This window comes from Chenopodium album, chromosome 6 (genome assembly GCF_948465745.1).
Source record: "Chenopodium album chromosome 6, dcCheAlbu1.1, whole genome shotgun sequence".
Classification (NCBI taxonomy): domain Eukaryota; kingdom Viridiplantae; phylum Streptophyta; class Magnoliopsida; order Caryophyllales; family Amaranthaceae; genus Chenopodium; species Chenopodium album.
Window position 1 is genome coordinate 39,838,040 of NC_137839.1, and position 8,165 is coordinate 39,846,204.

The 8,165-nt window shown below is 41.3% G+C and overlaps 1 pseudogene; it reads left to right on the forward strand.

Annotated features, from left to right (window-relative positions):
* The first annotated feature begins 340 nt into the window (after nucleotides 1–340).
* On the forward strand, nucleotides 341–439 carry LOC145637650 (small nucleolar RNA R71; annotated as a pseudogene).
* Nucleotides 440–8,165: the final 7,726 nt, after the last annotated feature.

Consider the following 8,165-nt stretch of genomic DNA (forward strand, 5'->3'; position numbering starts at 1 on the left):
CCCCTTAAATTGGGAGGGAAGAATCGAAGCTTGGGATGAAGTAGAAGTGCTCTCCAACTTGGCTTTGATTGCGGTCATCTCCTTTCCCAAGTTTGTCATTTGGGAGGAAAGGTTGTTGATCGCATTTAGATGGTCTACCGAGTACAAAGAAGATTGCTTGCTTGAAGAGTCTCTCTCCCCATCTTGCCAATCTCTATAGTACGTCACCACGTCCTCGATGATGTCCACCACTTCTTCTTCGGTCTTGTTCATGATAGGACCCCCGGCCCCCCCATCAAGGCATGACTTGCCTTGGGGACTTAAACCGCCATAGAAGATTTGGACCACTTGGTATGTTGGGATTCCGTGGTGAGGGCACTCCCTTTGATACTCTTTGTATCTCTCCCATGCTTCGTAAAGGCTTTCATTTGGCCTTTGCTTGAACCCTTGAATCAAGGCTCTTGCCTCCGCCGTCTTCTTTTGAGGGTAAAAACGGGACAAGAAGGCCTTTGTAACATCATCCCATGTTCTCAAGGAATTGGGCTTCACCTCTTTATCTAGCCACTCTAAGGATCTTCCTATGAGAGAGAAGGGGAACAACTTGAGGCGTATGAACTCTTGAGAAACGCCGTTGACTTTGATGGTGTTGCAATATTTTTCAAATTCTTTAAGATGGTTCAACGGGCTCTCATTCTTAGCCCCACTATATTTCCTCCTCTCAATTAAGGTGATCATGGCCGGCCGAATCTCGAAATCATTTGCCGGTGTTGTAGGCGGAACTATGCCGCTCTCAAACCTATAAGCACCGGGTATTCCTAGCTCCTTCAAGGCCACTCTCGGATTTTCTCCCATGCCTTGCTCTTCTTCAATCTCTTCTTCACTTGAAGAACTATACCCCAAGGAGAATCGATTAGCTATTCTTCTTCTTGAGAGAGTCCTCTCAATTTCCGGGTCAAAAGGCACAATGGATCGATCACGAGCTCTATGCATGCAAAACTTCAAAGAAAATATTAGTAGCACGGCTACAAGTGTAGCCTAAAGAAACAAAATCTTTTTGTATTTTTTTTTTCAATTAAAATGAAGTAGACTCAACAACAAAAGCTAAGCACCAATAGCATTCCCCGGCAACGGCGCCATTTTGACAAGGGGAAAATGTATGTCGTTATCTACCCTTCCCCCAAGTCAAACAAAATTTGTAAACACCTAACCAACCTTATATGAATATAGGGCAAGTTAAGGGTCGATCCCTAGGGAATGCAATGATGAAAACTAGAGTCTAAGTCAAGCTACGTCGAAGATGGAATTGATATTATGGTTGGCACTATGGTAAAATTAAGCAAGTCTAATCAAGTAAAACAAAGGTATAAACACTAGGGATATGGGTTCCAGATGCAAGTTCAATGATAATGCTAGTTTAGAGCTCAATCAATTAATTCAAGTATTGCAATGGACAAACAATAGTAGCAATCAAGAGAGTTCAAATGCTATCTCCTATAGGCCAATCTAGGTGTCACTATGAAAGGCAAATCAAGAAGAATCACAAGCAAACTCGATCAATTAGAGCAACTTTCAATTCAATTGTTCATGTCATTAAGAGTTGCAATGCAATCTAGATTAATCTTATAGGTTGATCACTCCTAGTCTAATCAATCACATGCAAAACTATGTCAACCAATTTAATTGCAAGAAATCAATCAATCAAAGAGCATCAACTAGCAATTCCATTAATCAAACATGCTTCCCCCTTTCCCTAGCAACTAATCTACTCACTAATCATGGTGAAATTCTAGAACAAATAACTAGAAAGTGCTTTAATCTTCATTATCTAAGAGAAATAAAAAATAATCAACAATATCAAATTCAAATCCAACGAAGAACAAGCAACAAGCAAAAATCAAATAGCAAGTAAGTAAAAGATGAAAGAAGGAAGAGATTCTCACTAATATTGATGATTGAAAATGAAGAAATCCAAACTTGATTGATCAAATGTTGAGTTACAAATCCAGAACCAAGAACTTCTCTCTGAACTTCTCTCTAGATTTTCTCTCTAAAACTAAGCTAATGAAAATTATCAAAAAGTTCCTTTCAAAAAGGAAATACAATTCTATTTATAAGCAAAGAAGAAATCGGCAGCTCCCGCGCCCTCTCTCGATAGACCTGCGGCCGCGGAGAAATGGGTACGGAACCCTCCGCGGGCTATCTGGGCAGACCCCGCGTTCGCGGCAACAGAGACCCTCGCCCGCGGCAATGAAACCCGCGCCCGCGGCTAATCCAATGCTCCCAAAGCTTGATCAGGGGGCCGCGGTCTCTCTGAATGGAGCGACCTCTCCATTTTACCCGCGCCCGCGGAGAGCTCGCGGGGCAACCGCGACAAGTTCCTGCCAAGTTTTGGCAATTTTGAGTAACATAGGCCCGCGCCCGCGACAAGATGACCCGCGCCCGCGGCCTGCTGGATTTGCCTTGGGAACTTCTCCGAGGCCTCTCCAAGGCCTCTCTAAGCCCTCTCTAGCCAAATGCTTCTTCCTTGCTTGATCATTAAGGTCCCAAATTGAATCCTTTGCCAAAGTGATTCTCACAATACCTACACAAGTAAACAAAGAAAGGAAATAAAAGGGAAAAAGAGCCAAATAAAGGAAAACACGATAAAAACACGAGAATCATAAGGAAAAGAGGAAAAAGAGAAACTAAAGGAAAAAGGACCAAAAATAAGTGATGTGAATTATTGATCCGAAAATCAACAAAACACAAGGGATATGTTTAAGTCTAATTCTATACAGGAAATCCACCAAGAATTAAACAAAAACTAAGATTAATCAATTAAGAATCCACCTAATTAATCAATCCAAACGAATGTTTTAACTAAAACAAGCAAAACAGCAATTGATCGCAATCAACCAAAACTCAAGTATGCAACTTAAGAAATAAATCTGAATATTAATCTATGTATATTTATTCGTGTGTTTACAGCCCTATTTATAAGACTTAGTTTACCTAGGAAGATTAGGACAAGTCTCTAATTCAATCCTAATTAAACTAGAATTCTAACTTGCTTGAAGAGCAAGCACCTTGGCGCACAAGCATACACCAAACTGATTTATTTTGCTAACTAACTGATTTTTAAAGCAACTAAATAAATAAATAAAAATTAAAGAACTAAATAAAGATTAAAGATCCTAATGCTTGAACCAAGAAAAACCCTTTCAAGTGAAAGGTAAAATCTTGTAAGCAAAATCTAAGTAAAGAAAATTCAAGAAAGTTCAAGAAAGTGAACTAGACTCCAAGAAAAGCCACTAAGCAAACCGTGGCTTTGCTTTGATATCCAAGAAAGTGTCCATGCAATGCTTGGCTTGAATCAATGTTTAGGGACAAGCTATCTTGATGCATGATAAGCAAATCTTTGAAGTTCTCCATGCTTAGACTTGCATCATCCTCCTCTTCTTCGAAAGAATTTGTCCTCAAATCTCGAAGTTCTTCATCAGGAATATACTTAGCCAAATCGCCAACATTGAATGTAGCACTAACTCCATATTCTCCCGGAAGTTCTAACTTATAAGCATTGTCATTGATCTTCTCAACAATCTTGAAAGGACCTTCACTTCTAGGCATCAACTTATTTTATCGTTTTCCTGGAAATCTTTCCTTTCTCAAATGTAACCATACCAAGTCTCCAACAGTGTAACTTTGTTGCCTTCTATGCTTGTTTGCTCTAGCTTTGTACATGTCATTTACTTTCTCTATTCTTGTTCGAACTTGAGCATGTAATTTCAGCATACTCTTCAACTTAGACTCGGCATCTTTGTGAATTAATTCACCCTTAGGCAATGGAACAAGATCAATTGGAAGTTTCGGATTGACTCCATAGACTACCTCAAAAGGACTATGTTTGGTAGCATATGTAGGTGATCTATTATAAGCAAACTCCACATGAGCTAACTTGATGTCCCAATCCTTTTGTGTCTTACTCACTAACCCACGCAAAAGCGCACCAAGAGTACGATTAATAACCTCGGTTTGTCCATCAGTTTGTGGATGGTACGATGTACTAAAGAGCAATTTAGTTCCCACAAGGTTCCATAGAGACTTCCAAAAGAAACTCATGAACTTTGTATCTCGATCACTCACAATAGTTTTCGGAATTCCATGCAATCTAACAATCTCTTTGAAGTATAATTCCGCCACTTTCATTGCATCATCCACTTTGTGACAAGGAACAAAATGAGCCATCTTAGAGAACCTATCCACAACAACCATAATAGAGTCTTTCCCCCGTTGTGTTCTCGGCAATCCCACAATAAAATCCATAAAAATATCTTCCCAAGGTGAATCTGGAACAGGTAAAGGAGTATACAAGCCTTGATGAAAAGTAGCCTTCGCTTTTTGACAAGTTGCACACCTAGAAATAACTAGTTGCACATCCGTGAGCATCTTAGGCCAATAGAAGTGTTCTTGTAACATACTCAAGGTCTTTGTAATGCCAAAGTTGTTTGGGGTAAAATTACACTCTATATGTGGACCAATGCCACCGCGACACGTGTCCGCAAGCTCAGCTCTCTATGAGCCAATTAGAGCATGACACGTGTCACTCAATGATAGAAGAGTGATAATGGGCTCTAAGCCCATAAACCTAGAGCCTTTTAGGTTAAATGACCTAAAAGGCACATATCCCAATGCTCTATAAATACTGATCTTCACATCAGTTCAAAGGGAGTTAATTCATTCTCCAAGGGCCATGCCCCCCACAATCACTCTCCCTTCTCTCTATTTTCTCTCTCTAAAAATACATTATATCGATCACTAACTTGATCGTCGGAGGCGGACCTCCGGCCCCCCCGGGGTCCGTTGTTTTGCAGGTGATCGGGCCGTTCGAGTGTTGCATTGCGGATCCGTCTCCCGAGGGACGTACATACCCTCCGTTCGGGTACGTACAAAAAACCCCCAAAACATTTGGCGCCGTCTGTGGGGAGACACATCAGTAATGGCACAACGGTTGTGGATCACCGACTCAAGAGGGGAGCCTCCTTCGGGAGGCAGCAGGCGTCATGAGGCCAGATGTCAAGTACAGCAGGCGTCATGAGGCTGAATGTCGAGAGTCAGGCGGCCAAAAAGGCCTGTCAGACTAAGTCATGCATTTTTTATTCTCACAATTGAGGGTTCAAATGCAATGTCGTTTGATCTAAGTTGGGGGATGATTCATTAGGAGTGAGACGGCTAAATTGGCCAACTCCACTATTTTAAACCAACTCATTTAATGAGTTGGCCACATGCTACGCAGCCGGATGCATAGAGCCGGCATTCTACTCTATCTATAGATTCCACTAGTTTTGACAACTAATGGAACAAGCTTATTTATCTATTGTAAAAAAGATAAATAAAAGAGTAAAGGTTTTTTAATTAAACCAATAAAGTGTTGTTAAGCACTATCAAATGCATGCGGCAAAACCTGAGCAATCCTCCTTCATTATCCATGAATGATGAGGAAGCCGCAACTTGTATAAATACAAGTGGCAATCTTTTTACACTCAAGTAGCTGCCAAACGGCATTCTCATGTGCCGCATGAGTACATGCCCACCAAACCACAATTTTATATTCATATTACTTATATTATAATTATAAAAGTCAAGACTTTTATAATTATAAAGGTGAGAACAAGTTTAAGCTCTACTCAAGCGGCATGAATAAATGCTTGTTGTAGTAAGCTTATCTCTGAATTAGGAAGCATCCTAATTAAGAAAAAGGAGGTGGCCTAGCAATATATAATAGTTTTTGCAGAAAAACAGTCGGAAGTTGGCTATAAAATAGCATAGGCGGCTATGAGTGTTGTTGTTATCAATGGGGTCAGATGGCACTTGATGGCCGGATGATCATGAAGATGGTGAATGTCGCATGTGTGGGTAAGTGCAGCAAACGCAAATGGCTCTATAGTCGACTCAAGCGGCATTAACTACCGGCACTTAGACCGATCGATCAAGCGACACCATTGAGCTGCTCTGCTGCTATTATATTGAGTTTGCCTTTAGTTATTCTCATGCGTAACAATAATATACATACGGCTGGTATTTTACACAAGTACTGCAACCGGCCTATGTAATCAACAAGCTGGCATTGAGCTACAAGTGCGTACAGCCGGATCATACAACCGGCCTTCATGCTATCTTTGATTGATAGTTTGATATTATCAACATCACACCAATTGTATTATTATTTTCATAATATTATACGATTGCTTTTCAAGAGAAAACTCTTGTAATTAGTGGGGTATATGCATGCGGCAAGTGTACTCATGCATTTCCACACTCCCAAATTTTTGACAGCCCTCAAGTTTAATTTATTAAACTCCATATTCTACTCTTGCATTGCCTCAAGAGAATGATATAGGCGGCTTTATAGTCGACTCAGGCGGTATTTATTTAATACCATATCTTGAAGCTCACATGCATAAGTGGAGATAGGCGGCTATATGAGCACTTATTTGTGAGAGCAAAAGTCGCTCTTTCATGTACGTGGAACATCACTATCTCAACTGGCAATCATTCAAGAGATTCCTTGGGGTACAACGATCAGGCGGTATCCATGCCCAGCCGTACTCAAGCGGCTCCAATGTCAAGTCGGTTGGTTCATGTGCGTGAGCCGGGGTTGCTTGGAACCTATTTTCATCCAACAACTCTCTTATAAGCATAAGATACAAGCGGCGAATATGCCGACTCGTATCATAGCAGCCGGTTACCATTATCAATGCCTCAATGGTGTCAGCCGGGTTGCGCTTGATAGTAAGAGCCCGATTGAAAGTAAGTTCAGGCTACAGCCAAATGCAGGTGGCATGGGTCAGTTTTGCTCCAATGTTGTCAGCCGGTGATTGCTCACAACGGTGGCTGCCGGTCAGAGCCATGAACGGTTCATCGATAAGCCGGCTGCCATGGCTGCATTACGCTTCAATTTATCCCGGCTGTAAGGGCAGCCTTACTCACCAACTAAGCTAGCCTGCACGGCTGCTTTGTGCCTCTATCAGGCCCGGCTGTGGGCTGCTTAGTTCATTCTCAACCACAGCCGTAGGGGCTGCCTCGTTCTTCATTAAGTCCGAAGGTATCCTTGGCTCATTGAGCTTGATGAAGGGCTGCCTTGTTCATTGATACCTCCGGCTGGTCTGATCAACATCATCATTATTAATCATAATAATCATTATTATGATTATGATTGATTTATGCAAAAAACAATCATTATTATGATTACAAAAAAAAAAAAAAAAAAAAAAAAAAAAAAAAAAAAAGAGTTATTAGAAAACTTGAGTTCTTGGCCTCAAGCTGCTATGACACCAGTCATGCGGCATCAAAGCCCATGCAAGCGCTATCTTATGATTAAGCAAAGGCTCCTCCATGTTGATCGAATACCAAGAATTATATTTGAATGAATATATCATCAAAGGGGTCAACCGGCACGAGATGAGTAAGCTAAGTCACCTTGTGGGAATATCCGCGTGCCATAACAGACATACTCATCCTAATGCAAGAGCTGAGCTCTTGTACAAACAACAAAAATAGCTATCTGTGTAATCAGTAAGCAAATTCATTTCCTGAGCTCGGTTATTCGGTATACAATCACTCAAACGGCTTGAAATGTCAGGCGGCTGAAGGGGCTTTGTTCTTCAATTAAGTTCTTTGCAATGGCTGCTATACTCATCATTGCCAAGCCTAATTATTTGCATGAGTTTGTTATGGTACGAGAGGCGGACAATCTTCATTGGAGGGCCGCATGGGGCTGCTTTGTTCATCCTCAAAGCCGGCTGTAAAGTGAGCTAGCAAGAGCTCGATTGTCAGCTTGCTCAAGCGGCAGCCTACCTAAGCAAGGGTCAGACGGCACTTGATCATTGTTCATCAATGAAGCCCGGATGAGGGGCTGCTGCCTGCCTTGATTAAGTCCGGATTGTGTGGCTCTTTCTTGCCTCGATTAAGCCGGCTGCCATGGCTGTATTGTTCAAGCGGCATGAAATGACAAATGCCGCATGGTACTACAATAAGGAGCCTGCGATATCTCCGGCTCCGATTCTTAAGCTTTCAAAGCAATTCAAAGCCACACCAAGCGTTTGAACATTGGAGGTAATGATACGATTTTATTCCCTCCAATAATATTAACGCATTAAGATAGTAATGATAGCCTTCATTATTATTGTTATTATTATAATTGTTATTAT